Genomic DNA, 16,061 nt, shown 5'->3' with positions numbered 1-16,061 from the left:
CACCCATTGCAGTAGTAGCCCTTGGGCGGCCAGAGCGAAGCATGTCATCGACAGTTCCTGTCTCTCTGTATCTCCTCCAGAACCGAACAATGTCGCTTTGGTTCACTCCGAGACGCCTGGACACTTCCCTTGTTGAGAGCCCTTCCTGGCTCCAAGTAACAATGCGGAAGCGATCGAACCACGGTATTGAGCGTCTAGGCATGATTGAAGAACAGACAACACGAGCCGTGTACTTCCTTCCTGGTGGAATGACTGGAACAGATGGCTGTCGGACTCCTTCCGTCTAATAGGCGCTGCTCATGCATGGTTGTTTACATCTTTCGGTGGGTTTAGTGACATCTCTGAGCAATCAAAGGGACTGTGTCTGTGATACAATATTCACAGTCAACATCGATCTTCAGTAGTTCTGGGAACCGAGGTGATGCAAAACTTTTATTGATGTGTGTATTACTAGTGGAATTCTTATGTATCGTACTGTAGACTCACTAAGGGTATCTAGAAACACGTGAGAGAGGGTCTGAAGCCCAAATATTGCCAGGTGAATTAGACAGAAAATAGATAAATAAGAAAATATTAGCTTCTTTTACACTTGTGTTTTCGGCTGCCCTCCCCGATTCTTCTTTAGTCTCACACATGACTCAACAGAAAGACAGTTTATTGACACTGCAGTATGTATTTGGTGAATCGACAGAAATTTATTTATTCCCGAGTTAGAAACTGTTGTGCCTGTAATAAAATACGCTAGCCTGCACACCGGCGAATTCTTTGGTTTTCTCTGAGAGGGGAGTGAACGAAACTACAACGTATAAAGTATTTTTTCACTTTTTACGATGTAGATATGACTTAACATTGTATAATCCACTTCCACAGGGAAATTCTGAGTATTTACAACTGTCTCTGAATATTGAAGTATCACTTGATACATAAAAATTTACAAGACTCGGCATTTGAAGATCAACCAGCATAACGCTTGCAATAAGTTTTTCCTAATACATTCAGTGCACTGGTGACCTGTCTAAGGCTGTGTTGTCGTCTTCATCAAAAATGGTTCAAATGGCTCTGAGCACTATGGGACTCAACTGCTGAGGTCATTAGTCCCCTAGAACTTAGAACTAGTTAAACCTAACTAACCTAAGGACATCACAAACATACATGCCCGAGGCAGGATTCGAACCTGCGACCGTAGCGGTCTTGCGGTTCCAGACTGCAGCGCCTTTAACCGCACGGCCACTTCGGCCGGCTTGTCGTCTTCATCGTTGACTGCGAGCTGAACTGAGCATTCCTATGCTCAGCTGTCACTACAGCATCGATTGTGTCGGTGTACCGAAGCTCTAGGAGGCGTGGCTACGTTAACGTTGCTGATTTGTCGGTGCAGCATGCAGTAACTGTACTTTTCCGCGGTTTCGTTGCAGGGTGCCAACGTTGCTTTCATTCCCCGCTCCTCGTGGGAAACATGTTGAAGAGCGAAGAAAGACACGGGGACGGCAATAAGAGAGACGGAGAATTGAAAGGTCTGAAGCAAAAGCGTGTTACGCAGTAGAGAGAAATAAAGGAAGAATGTTTAGGGTTTAACAACTAATCCACGATGAGATCTTCACCGACAAAAGCCTCAGCTCGAAAGGAACTATTCAGCCACTCGCATTAATTGATCTACGGAAATTACCAAGAATATAATCAGAGATTGCTGCACTGCATATGAACCGATTCCTTTCAATTGTAAAACTCAGTGCCTCAGTTACATCGTAACCTCATTCGGAGACCACATGCACAGTCGTACGATGGCAAACGGCCATGATGAGATAATAATAATGATGATGATGAGAAAAGATACCAGGGCTCTGTCATTTTTCAATGGAGCCAGCCTGGAATTTCGCTTGTGCGATTTAGATTAATCACGAAAAACAATATAAATTGCCGATTTGAACAGCTCTCCTTCCGATGACGAGCGAAAGCGCCATTTGAAGTTACCTCTAGTAGTTTCGGATAAGTAGAAGCCACTTGTGGAAAACGATATTGGTGTTTCGTTCAAGAGCACGAACTTGTGTAGAATGTTCATCAGGAAGCAGATATGAATGTTTATAAGGATTCTGCATTAACCACATCAACCACTGTTAAGTGGCACAGGTTGCTGCTGGTGATGTTTATGGCACACATAGTTGCCTTCACACATTTCTTGCAGTGTAGTGCCATTCTCATAATCATATTCATAACCCCTGTGATACTATTTATGTGTGTTAGCCTTGAAAGTTAACTGGAAGTCTGACACTCAAATAAGCAGCTGACGGTTTGAATATCGGTGTCAGTGTGTAGCCTTTGATTTCTTCAGTGTTTTGCATACCAGTGAGGTCTCTTGAAACTATTTGTAAATTCAGTCCAAGGGAGACAGCATTTCAGTTTTTTCGACGACAGTTTCCGTATCCAGTCGTATTTCGTGGATTATGGGCTTTCGCATATCACAGCTTCTATGTGTCACTTTTACGCATAATATATTGTATTTACTCCGACGTAGAGATCTTGTAGCAGTTTTTCTTATAGGTATAACGCTTTATTCAATGAGGAAACGCTCAGCTTCGGTCCTGCGAAGAACAGAAGCTCCGAAGACAGAGAATAACAAACGTCAAGTTCACATGAAGTAAACTACGTGATCGTAACTTACATGCACGTTATTAGCATATTAGTTCAATCTTAACAAATACGCAAAAGTAATATCACCAAAATTGTGCAGATAAGGAAAGAATGTGCAGTAGATTTCACATTCTGATATCGCAACTAAATTTTATTCGTGTAAGAGGCATGTGTTTGTAGCACGATTGTGGTCTACCGAGGTTGGGGCTTATCATTTCGCTACGTTGCTGCTCTCGTTGGCAGGACACCCTCGACTGTCTTACGAATATGGAATCTATAGGTTCAGGAGGCCTTACTCAACGCCATGCATGATCTCGGGAGCCCCGTGCATCTAGCGCCCGAGAGCACACACACATTGCTTGCTTGGCTACGCAGGATGGTAGTGCTACGGCTCTTACCTTGAGTCAGGAATGGGCTTATTTGCAGTAAGGAAAGTACCCACACTGAATGTGTGATGATGTCTGGAACACAACGGACTGTAAACATGGAGACCATTGTCGCAGAATCCCGTGATGCGACGGCAGGGAGAGACGATCCCGATGACAACACTGAACACATGATTAAGACCACATCGCCTTTCAGATGAGTCCGATTTCTGCTTTCAGTTTCACGTTGGGTGTATCCATGTGTGCAGGCTTCGAGAGGAGCAAACGTTGTCAGACTGTAAGCGTCATCATCTTATTGCCCTTGCACCTGACGTTAATGTATTTCTTGCTTTTGGGTACACAACATTCTCACCTCTGGTTCGTATAGCAGATAATTTGGACAGCATTCGGTACGTTTCAGACGTTGTAATACTGATGACTGTGCGCCATTTTGGAGGTCGTCATGACGTAACCTTTCAACAAGTTGATGCAAGACCGCATGTTGTCCGAGCTGTAGCCATATCTGTCATCCGAGCCCAATTCGTCTCGACAGTATAAATTGTCGATTTGAGCCGCTGTCCTTCCGATGACAAGCGAAAGCGCCATTTGAAGTTACCTCTTTAGTAGTTCCTGAAAAGTCGAAGCCACTTGTGGAAAACGATATTGGTGTTTCGTTCAAGAGCACGAACTTCTGTAGAATGTTCGTCAGGAAACAGATATGATGTGCATTAAACACCTAGAAATTTAAAGTCATGCTCTTCCATGTTACACTTTTTACACAAGGGAAGTAAAATTTTGATATTTTTCAACCCCTACCATTGTTGAAATTTGAATGTCGAACAATATGTTTCTGTAGTGTCGTCCGAAAGCATCGCGAAAGCATCGCGAAAGCATCGACACCTCAGAAAAGTACGGTTGCTGCATGCCGCATTAACAAACGAGCAAAGCTAGTGTAGCCGTGCCTCCTAGAGCTTCGCTTCGCCGCCACAATCGATGGTCTAGTTACGGCCACCAGCGCACTGAATGTCTTAGAAAGACCTTATTGCAAACATTACGTTAGCCGATCTTCAATTGCCGAGTCTTGCAAATGGAAAACTGGAATTTATGCCTACAGTACTTACTAAATATTCTCAGTACCATGTAAACAAAAACGAGCGAAAGAAAGGGGCTTTCAACTGATGATCTGACCTATAGCTGACATTGCCTTTCCGACGAGACCGCATGTAATCCCTCAAAGCTCAGAAATCAATTACCGTGGGATGTAAGTTCCATCAGGACCCACTACTGTCCATATAGTCCCAAAGTTTGGCTTGAACAGTAGACGTTATACAATAAATGGTAGACAATTCTTTTAGGACTATAATTAAAGTTCTTATGATCGTATCTCAATTTCTGATTCTCATTTTGGTTGCAGTCAAGTATTACTGTCACACGCGCTTGTAAGTATGTTGATTTGGTTGTGAATCAGTAGGCACTGCTGTACATAAAGCACTTTTAAAAACTGAAAACTAGTTACAGATAACACGAAATATTTGACAGTTGAGCTGTCATCAAGTAGCGTCGAGAAAGTTGTCCAGGACCTCAAAGCGATGTGGTAGTTTTATAAGTCGAACATAAGAAATGCGTATCAGATAGTGCAATCAAATGGTAAGTGAAGAACAGCTTGTAAAACTAGATTGTGAAATAAATATTAGATATTTTTCTGTCACTGATACAGTCCTCGAGACAACAGCATATCGAATCTTGTGGTATTTTCTTTAAACAGACGTTGAGTAGTTCTTTTGGGTCAGGTGCAACCCTCTCGGAATAACACGGGGGCCAGGCAGGTACTAGGGGCGTCTAATCGCCTCCTGACCTCAAACAATTGTCACCTTGCGTGTAGCCGCCCCTAACGCAAACAGTCCCTAATAACATGCCTGACAAGTCGTAGGCCAACCAAGAAAAAAGCTATAGACCCTCCGGAGTACCCCTTCATGGGCAGCTGAGAGTTGTCAATGGGGCGGTCGCCGAATGCAGTGACAGGTGATTACGGCCCACCGACCACCGTCCGTCCCTTCCCAGAGTCCAGAAAAGTGCGAGCTGTGGTAGAAGCGGCTTCTTCTACTATTCGTGCTGAAATTTATAGCCTCCGTATCTTTATTGAAATGGTCTCCCACGAGTGTTTGGAATGTTATACAGATCGACAAAGAATACTCCGCGACTTATACTTTGTAGCCAGTTGCTTAATACTCTCGATGAGATTTGTCGATCAATTTTGCTGGAAATGTCATTGATGACAGTGACAGTAATATAACTGATATCATAGCTGTACTTATTCCTGACGAGTCATCATCATTAACGATGCCAGTCTTTTGGGATCCCCAGCTGACTTCTTCATGCATTAGGCCTACAGTCTTTATATACATGTATCCATGTTATTTTATTTTTTATTTGACATATCTAGTCCGTAGGACCAAATTGAGGAGCAAATCTCCAAGGTCATGGAACGTGTCAGTACACGAAATTACAACATAAAAGCAATAACAGACAAAATAAAGTTTTTATGAACCCAAAATAAGACAAGCTATAACTTTATGTAAACGCAGTCAACAGTATAACACAGGTAACAGCTTAATTTTTCAAAGAACTCCTCGACAGAATAGAAGGATTGACCCATGAGGGAATTCTTCAGCTTCAAATTGAAAGTGCATGGATTGTTGTCAAGATTTTTGAATTGTTGTGGTAGCTTATTGAAAATGGATGCAGCAGTATGCTGCATACCTTTCTGCACAAGAGTCAAGGAAATGGAATCCAAATGCAGATTGAATTTCTGCCTAGTATTAACTCAGTGTAAGCTGCTAATTCTTCGGAATAACCTGATACTGTTAACAAAAACGATAGTAAGGAATATATACAGCAAGACGCCAATTTCAGAATAGTCAAACTAGTGAACAGGGGTCGACAAGAGATTCGCGGACATACGCCACTTATTGCCCGAATCGACCGCTTCTGAGGCAGAATTATCCCTTGCGAATGGGAAAAGTTACTCTAAAACATAATACCATTCGAAATAGACTACTTTTCGTGTCGAACATCACTTACTTCAGGTACCGTTTGCATAGTAAAAATGGCAGTATCAAGTCTTTGAACAAGATCCTGAACGTAGGCTTTCCACGTCAGTTTACTGTATATTTTGTAAGTAGGATGTTTAGGTTTTTTTATTGGTAACGCCACGTAGCACGTAGCGCTCTATATGAAAATCACTGGCTGTGCTGTGTGCAGTCTGTGGCTATTTTGCATTGTTGTCTGCCATTGTAGTGTTGGGCAACTGGATGTGAACAGCGCGCCGCCAGCAGTGGTGGATGTGGGGAAGTGAGATGGCGGATTTTTGAGAGCGGATAATCTGGAGGTGTGTCCGTCAGAAACAGTACATTTGTAAGAATGGATGTCATGAACTGCTATATATATTATGACTTTTGAGCACTATTCAGGTAAATACATTGTTTGTTCTCTATCAAAATCTTTCATTTGCTAACTATGCCTATCAGTAGTTAGTGCCTTCAGTAGTTTGAATCTTTTATTTAGCTGGCAGCAGTGGCGCTCGCTGTGTTGCAGTAGTTCGAGTAGCGAAAATTTTTGTGAAGTAAGTGATTTGTGAAAGGTATAGGTTAATGTTAGGCAGGGCCATTCTTTTGTAGGGATTATTGAAAGTCAGATTCCGTTGCGCTAAAAGTATTGTGTGTCAGTTTAGTGTTGATCAGAATAGGTAAAGAGCGAAATGTCCGAGTACGTTCAGTTCTGCTCAGCAATTTGAAAATCAAATAACGTAAGGGGTTTATCAGCACAGTAATTCAATAAGTTTTCTAAGGGGACGTTTCATAGTTTGAACACCAAGGAATTTAAATTGTTCAGTTTCGCTAATCATATGCCCATTCGGTGAAATTAAAACGTCGGGTTTTGTCGAACTGTGTGTTAGAAAATGTAAAAACTGAGTCTTACTATGATTTAGTGGTAATTTATTTTCTACAAGCTGTAAACTTATGTAATGAACTGCGCTGCTTGAAACAGTGCCAGTGTTGCACACGACATCCTTTACTACCAAGCTAGTGTCATCAGCAAACATAAACCTCTTAGAATAATATGTAATACTAGAGAGCATATCATTTATATACACTCCTGGATATTGAAATAAGAACACCGTGAATTCCTTGCCCCAGGAAGGGGAAACTTTATTGACACATTCCTGGGGTCAGATACATCACATGATCACACTGACAGAACCACAGGCACATAGACACAGGCAACAGAGCATGCACAATGTCGGCACTAGTACAGGGTATATCCACCTTTCGCAGCAATGCAGGCTGCTATTCTCCCATGGAGACGATCGTAGAGTTGCTGGATGTAGTCCTCTAGAACGGCTTGCCATGCCATTTCCACCTGGCGCCTCAATTGGACCAGCGTTCGTGCTGGACGTGCAGACCGCGTGAGACGACGCTTCATCCAGTCCCAAACATGCACAATGGGGGACAGATCCGGAGATCTTGCTGGCCAGGGTAGTTGACTTACACCTTCTACAGCACGTTGGGTGGCACGGGATACATGCGGACGTGCATTGTCCTGTTGGAACAGCAAGTTCCCTTGCCGGTCTAGGAATGGTAGAACGATGGGTTCGATGACGGTTTGGATGTACCGTGCACTGTTCAGTGTCCCCTCGACGATCACCAGTGGTGTACGGCCAGTGTAGGAGATCGCTCCCCACACCATGATGCCGGGTGTTGGCCCTGTGTGCCTCGGTCGTATGCAGTCCTGATTGTGGCGCTCACCTGCACGGCGCCAAACACGCATACGACCATCATTGGCACCAAGGCAGAAGCGACTCTCATCGCTGAAGACGACACGTCTCCATTCGTCCCTCCATTCACGCCTGTCGCGACACCACTGGAGGCGGGCTGCACGATGTTGGGGCGTGAGCGGAAGACGGCCTAACGGTGTGTGGGACCGTAGCCCAGCTTCATGGAGACGGTTGCGAATGGTCCTCGCCGATACCCCAGGAGCAACAGTGTCCCTAATTTGCTGGGAAGTGGCGGTGCGGTCCCCTACGGCACTGCGTAGGATCCTACGGTCTTGGCGTGCATCCGTGCGTCGCTGCGGTCCGGTCCCAGGTCGACGGGCACGTGCACCTTCCGCCGACCACTGGCGACAACATCGATGTACTGTGGAGACCTCACGCCCCACGTGTTGAGCAATTCGGCGGTACGTCCACCCGGCCTCCCGCATGCCCACTATACGCCCTCGCTCAAAGTCCGTCAACTGCACATACGGTTCACGTCCACGCTGTCGCGGCATGCCACCAGTGTTAAAGACTGCGATGGAGCTCCGTATGCCACGGCAAACTGGCTGACACTGACGGCGGCAGTGCACAAATGCTGCGCAGCTAGCGCCATTCGACGGCCAACACCGCGGTTCCTGGTGTGTCCGCTGTGCCGTGCGTGTGATCATTGCTTGTACAGCCCTCTCGCAGTGTCCGGAGCAAGTATGGTGGGTCTGACACACCGGTGTCAATGTGTTCTTTTTTCCATTTCCAGGAGTGTAAATAAGGAACAGGAGAAGTCCCACCACTGACCCCTGAGGTATCCCCCCCCCCCCACCCCATTTGTCTGTGCTCCACTCATACCCCACACCATGGCCATTCTCAGCGTGTGCATAACGACCTTTCACTGTCTGTTGTTAAAGTAAGACGTGAATCAGATTGAGCTACTCCCCGTATTCCATAATGGTCAACTTTTTTTTCAATAACTTTCGCAAACACTGATGACATAGAAATAGATCTAAGATTGTCTACATTATCAGTTTCTCCATTTTTAAAAGCGACGGAAAAATTTGTTACGTGCGAGTAGAACTCACGCTCTGAGCGTTCCATACAAACTTAATTACTATTTAGACAGTTCATCCCTCACAGAATCGAGAATCTCTAAGATTTTTGCTTGTTACTGACACTCATACTGGCAAGTCATCTTTTCTTAGTATTTCAAGATATTCGAGGAAGTTTTAATTTTGATTTTGAAGTCGACAATAAATAACAATAGAAATATTTCTTCATGATATACAATTAGAAATTAACAATTTCCTGATTTCTCCTATATTTATACTGTGAAACATTGTTCCTGGCCAAATTTCATGATTCTTGGTCAACGAGAAGTACCCTATAGATTTTGATGATTGAGTTTACGAATACCAGAATACGTGACATGAATCCTCACATATTTTGGCTGCGTTGACTTAGAAGCTTAAGTTCCTTATAGAGATCTTAGTATTTGACATAAATTTTCAACGTGATACATTTATCAGTTTATGAGAAAAAGGGGTCTTAACAGGCGGACAGATAGTCAGTCGGAAACAAACGACAAAAAATATTTTGTTCGTGTGATATGTTTCCAGATTAACACTATTCGGATTTTTTCCTTTATTTCTACTTTGAAATCTTGTTTCTTTCCAAATTTCATGATTCTAGATCAACAGCAGGTACTCCGATGAGTGAGTTTGGCAGTACCAAAATACGTGACATAGATTGTCGTATCTTCTGATTGCATTAACTTAGAAGCTTCAATTTTGTACAGTGACAACAGACTGTAAACGTTAGTACGTGACTCAAACTTCAACTTAACACACTACTGGCCATTAAAATTGCTACACCAAGAAGATGATGTGCTACAGACGCGAAATTTAACCGACAGGAAGAAGATGCTGTGATATGCAAATGATTAGCTTTTCAGAGCATTCATACAAGGTTGGCGCCGGTGGCGACACCTACAACGTGCTGACATGAGGAAAGTTTCCATCCGATTTCTCATACACAAACAGCTGTTGACTGGCGTTGCCTGATGAAACGCTGTTGTGATGCCTCGTGTAAGGAGGAAAATGCGTACCATCAGGTTCCCGACTTTGATAAAGGTCGGATTGTATCCTATCGCGATTGTGGCTTAACGTACCCCAACACTGCTGCTCGCGTTGGTCGAGATCCAATGGCTGTTGGCAGAATATGGAATCGGTGCGTTCAGGAGGGTAATACGGAACGCCGTGCTGGATCCCAACGACCTCGTATCACTAGCAGTTGAGATGACAGGCACCTTATCCGCATGGCTGTAACGGATCGTGCAGCCACGTCTCGATCCCTGAGTCAGCAGATGGGGACGTTTGCAAGACAACAACCATCTGCACGAACAGTTCGACAACGTTTGGAGCAGCATGGACTATCAGCTCGGAGGCCATGGCTGCGGTTACCCTTGAACCTGCATCACAGATAGGAGCGCCTGCGATGGTGTACTCAACGACGAACCTGGGTGCACGAATGACAAAACGTCATTTCTTCGGATGAATCCAGGTTCTGTTAACAGCGTCATGATAGTCGCATCCGTGTGTGGAAACATCGCGGTGAACGCAAATTGGAAGCGTGTATTCGTCATCGCCGTACTGGCGTATCACCCGGCGTAGTGCGGTGACATTGGTTACACGTCTCGGTCACCTCTTGTTCGCATTGACGGCACTTTGAACAGTGGACGTTACATTTCAAATGTGTTACGACCCGTAGCTCTACCCTTCATTCGATCCCTACGAAACCTTACATTTCAGCAGGAGAATGCACGACCATGTTCGACTGCTGCCCTGGCCAGCACATTCTCCAGATCTCTCACCAATTGAAAACGTCTGGCCAATGGTGGCCGAGCAACTGGCTCGTCACAATAAGCCAGTCACTACTCTTGATGAACTGTGGTATCGTGTTGAAGCTGCATGGGCAGCTGTACCTGTACACGCCATCCAAGCTCTGTTTGACTCAATGCCCAGGCGTATCAAGGCCGTTATTACGGCCAGAGGAGGTTGTTCTGGGTACTGATTTTTCAAGATCTAAGCACCCAAATTTCGTGAAAATGTAATCACATGTCATTTCTAGTATAATATATTAGTCCAATGAATACCCGTTTATCATCTCCACTTCTTCTTGGTGCAGCAATTTTAATGGCCAGTAGTGTATGCCTACTGCCTACAGAAGAAAAAGGGTCTTAACAGAGGGACGCACAGACATTGAGATAATAAATGACAAACAGAAGTTTTTTCGTGTAATGTAACTACAAATCCACAAATTTCGGATTTTGTCTTTAGTTGGCTGTAAAATCATAGTTTTTGCCAAATTTCGTGAGTCTACGTCAACGGAAAATAGACTAGAGGTTTTGATGTGTAAGTTAGCGAGTATCAAAATATGCGACTAAATTTGTCATGTCTTTTGACTGCGCTGATGGAGAAGCTTCTTTTGTATACAACCAAGAGACCGTAGACCACAGTATGCGACACAAATTTCTACTTCATACGGCTGCCGTTCCTCAGAAAAAAGGTTTCTAACAGTAGAACAAACAGCCTGGCGGAAAACGAAGCGATCCTACAAGGAACCCTTTTGTACCGACTGAGCTATTTAACCCTAAAAGCATAGTAATGAGCACTCGCACTTAGTAAGAGAAACAAAAACGTAAAGAGTGGAATGATATTGTGACATTATTTTAAAAGTTTCAGATTGAGAAGTATCTTCAAATTCACAGATTTAGAAAAAAAACGTGTGTCTAAGGTTGCTCTGTATATTTACAGGCGAACAGCAAACAAATTTGTGTTCATCATAGAAACGGGCTTGCATTTGACAGTCTGGTTCGGTTTTGATTTTTGTTATCGTGGTCTTCTGTTGAAAAATGGTTTAATGAAATTCTCCACGCTCTCCTATGCAAGCCTCTATAACACTGCGTAGCTACTGGAACTACATCCATTTGAATCTGCTTACTGTATACAAGCCTTGGTCATCCTCTACAGTTTAAACCTTCCCCCAGTTTCCCGGTTAAGAAACTGATGATTCCTTGATGTCTCAGGATGCACCTTGTAAACCGTTGTCCCCTTTTAGTCAAGTTGTGCTATAAATGTCAGTTCGATTTAGTACCTGTTCATGTAGTTTTACGATCTGCCCAGCTGATCTTCAGAATTCTTCTGCAGCATCAGTTTCAGAAGCTTCCGTTCTTTGAGCTGTTTGTCGTTCAAATTTCGCTTCTCCGCAAGGTTACAGTCCAGACAAAAACCATCAGAAGATACTCATAACGCAGTAATTTATGTTCAGGTTAGCAAACCACTCCTTTTCAGACATGCATTTCTTGCCATTGTCAGCCGTCTCTCCACTTCGTCTGTCCATTGGCCATCGTGAATTAACTGAAAACGTATCATCTGAGAGGACTGTCGCTACTGTTACTATAATTAAGAAAGATAGGTACCGTTTTTGACTGGTTTGATGCGGCCCGCCACGAATTCTTGGCCGGTGCTAACCTCAGTATGTCAAAGTAGCACTTGCAACCGACGTCCTCAATTATTTGCTGGATGTATTCCAAACTCTGTCTTCCTCTACAGTTTCTGCCCTCTACAGCTCCCTCTAGTACCATTCAAATCATCCCCTCATGTCTTAACAGATGTCCTATCATCCTGTCCCTTCTCCTTATCAGTGTTTTCCACATATTCCTTTCCTCTCCGATTCTGCGTAGAACCTCCTCACTGCTTACCTTTTCAGTCCACCTAACTTTCAACATTCGTCTGTAGCACCACATCTCAAATGCTTCGATACTCTCTGTTCCGGTTTTCCCACAGTCCGTGTTTCACTACCATACAATACTGCACTGCATTCTCAGAAATTTCTTCCTCAAATTAAGACCGATATTTGATATTAGTAGACTTCTCTTGTCCAGGAATGCCTTAACTTCATCTACTTCGTGATGTTAAGCTTCTCGCTGCTCTCGTTTCTACTACTTCTCATTACCTTCGTCTTTCTTCGATTTACTCTCAATCCATACTGTGTACTCATTAGACCGTTCATTCCGTTCAGCAGATCATGTAATTCTTCTTCACTTTCACTCAGGCTAGCAATGTCATCAGCGAAATCTATCCTTTGACCTTGAATTTTAAATCCACTTGTGAACTTTTCCTTTATTTCCATCATTGCTTCCTCGCTGTAGAGATTAAACAGTATGGGGAATGGCTACATTCATCTCTTACACCCTTTTTAATATGAGCACTTCGTTCTTGGTCGTCCACTCATATTATTCCCTCTTGGCTGTTGTACATATTGTATATGACCTGTCTCTCCCTGTAGCTTACCCCTTCTTTTCTCTGAATTTCGAACATCTTGCACCATTTTACATTGTCGATCGCATTTTACAGGTCGATAAATCCTATGAACGTGTCTTGATTTTTCTTTAGTCTAGCTTCCATTATTAAACGCAACGTCAGAATTGCCTCTCTCGTGCGTTTTCTTTTCCTGAAGCCAAACTTATCGTCATCTTGCGCATCTTCAATTTTCTTTTCCGTTCTTCTGCATATTATTCTTGTAAGCAACTTGGATGCATGAGCTGTTAAGCTGATTGTGCGACAATTCTCGCATTTGTCAGCACTTGCCGTCTTCGGAGTTGTGTGAATGATGCTTTTTCGAAAGTCAGATGGTATGTCTCCAGACTAATAAATTCTACACAACAACGTGAATAGACGTTTTGTTGCCACTTCCCCAATGATTTTAGAAATTCTGAAGGTATTTTATCTATCTCTTCTGCCTTATTTGACATTAAGTCCTCCAAACCTCTTTAAATTCTGATTCTAATACTGGATCCCGTATCTCTTCTAAATCGACTCCTGTTTCTTTTTCTATCACATCAAACAAATCTACCCCCTCATAGAGGCTTTCAGTGTATTCTTTCCCCCTAACTGCTCTCTCCTCTGCATTTAACAGTGGAAATCCCACTGCATTCTTAATGTTACCACCCTTGCTTTTAATGTCACCGAAGGTGGTTTTCACTTCCCTGTACGCTGAAACTGTCCTTCCGACAATCATTTCTTTTTCGATGTATTCACATTTCTCCTGCAGCCATTTCGTCTTAGCTTCCCTGAACTTTCTATTTATTTCATCCCTCAACAACCTGTATTTATGTATTCCTAAGTAGGTCTTCTGTTACAAATGGTTTCTTCGCAGTTATCTTCTTTGTACCTATGTTTTCCTTCCCAATTTCTATGATGGCCCTTTTGGAGATGTCCATTCCTCTTCAACTCTATTGCCTACTGAGCTATTCCTTATTGCTGTATCTATAGCTTTAGAGAACTTCAAGCGTATCTTGTCACTCCTTAGTACTTCCGTTTTCCACTTATTTGCGTGTTGATTCTTCCTGACTAATGTCTTAAACTTCAGCCTACTCTTCATCACTACTATATTGTGATCTGAGTCTATATCTGCTCCTGGTACGCCTTACAAACCAGTATCTGATGTCGGAATCTCTGTCTGACCATGATGTAATCTAACTGAAATCTTCCCGTATCATCTAGCCTTTTCCATATATACTTCCTCCTCTGGTGATTCTTGAACAAGGTATTCGCTGTTACTAGCTGAAACTTGTTACAGAACTCAATTAGTCTTTCTTGTCTCTCATTCCTTGTCACAAGTCCATATTTTCCTGTAACCTTTTCTTCTACTCCTTCCCCTACAACTGCATTCCAGTCCCCCATGACTATTACATTTTCATTCCCCTTTCCATCCTGTATTATCTTCTCAATATCTTCATACACTATCCCTATCTCTTCATCTTCAGCTTGCGACGTCGGCATGTATACCTGAACTATCGTTGTCGGTGTTGGTTTGCTGTCGATTCTGATAAGAACGAATCTGTCACTGAACTGTTCACAGAAACACACTCTCTGCCCCACCCTCCTTTTCGTAACGCATCCTGCTCCTGTTATACCACTTTCTGCTGCTATTGATATTACCCTATACTCATCTGACCAGAAATTCTTGTTTTCTTCCCACTTCACTGACCTCTACTGTATCTAGATTGAGCCTTTGCGTTTCCATTTTCAGATTTTCTAGTTTCCCTGTCACGTTCAAGGTTCTGTCATTCCACGCCGACTCGTAGAACCCTTTCCTTGATTATTCAATCTTTCTTTCATGGTAACCTCCCTCTTGTCATCATGACAAGCAAATAAAAACACCTTCAGCCGTCCTTATGATTTTATTTTATTTTGTCGCTCGACAGTCCCCTCCCGGAGATCCGAATTTGGGGCTGTTCCAGAATCTTTCGCCAGTTTAGAGATCATCATGACATTTCTTCAATTACAGGCCACATGTCCTGTGAATACACGTTACATGTCTTTAATGCAGTGGTTTACAATGCGTTCTGCATCCTCATGCTGTTGATCATTGCTGATTCTTCCGCCTTTGGGGGCAGTTTCCCACCCCTAGGACACGAAAGTGCCCTGAACCTCTGTCCACTCCTCCGTCCTCTTTGACAATCAAAGATTGTGAATCAAAAACGCTACGCCTTCTTCTTTTATCTCATTTTGTTCGTTGTTGTTCGTTGCGTTCTTCGGCGCGGACGTCCCATAACACCTGCCCAAGTTCATTGTTGATCCGTTCACTCAGTTTTTTGTAACAGAGGGCAGCTAACTCTCTGACCGAACACGCTGAGCTACCGTGCCGGCTATCACTAGACCACGGGTGCACAACGGTTACCGTATAGGTCATTTATGTTTGTTCGGATTACCTAGTTCTGCGTCCGCCCCTGGTGTGGTCAGCGAGTCGGAATATCATGCCCAACGGCCCGGTTTCGATTCCCGGCTGGGTCGGAGATTTTCTCCTCTGTGGGACTGGGTGTTGTGTTTTCCTTATCATCATCATTTCATCCCCATCGACACGCAAGTCGCCGACGTGGCGTCAACTCGAAAGACTTGCACCAGGCGAAGGGTCTATCCGACAGGGGGCCCTAGCCACTCGGCATTTCCATTACCTAGTTCTGCCCTTGTTAGAGGTCATTTTGATAGTCATATGTAAATTCTGCGAGTTGCAGCTCATCAGTGGCTGGACGAACTTAAGTGTGAATGTCGGAAAGGGCAATACGAACGAGCATAAAAATAGATCCAGATGATGTCTGATTTTCTTCATTATAGCTTTAATTAGTTTCGTGCTCAAACAGCAGAATTCATCTACTCATTTGCTACACTTACTGCATCATTTCTTAGTATAATGTCCTCAGCACC

The sequence above is a fragment of the Schistocerca americana genome, chromosome 3 (genome assembly GCF_021461395.2).
Source record: "Schistocerca americana isolate TAMUIC-IGC-003095 chromosome 3, iqSchAmer2.1, whole genome shotgun sequence".
In the NCBI taxonomy this organism is placed as follows: domain Eukaryota; kingdom Metazoa; phylum Arthropoda; class Insecta; order Orthoptera; family Acrididae; genus Schistocerca; species Schistocerca americana.
The sequence above is the reverse complement of the archived record's forward strand: the minus strand, read 5'-3'. Positions refer to the sequence as shown.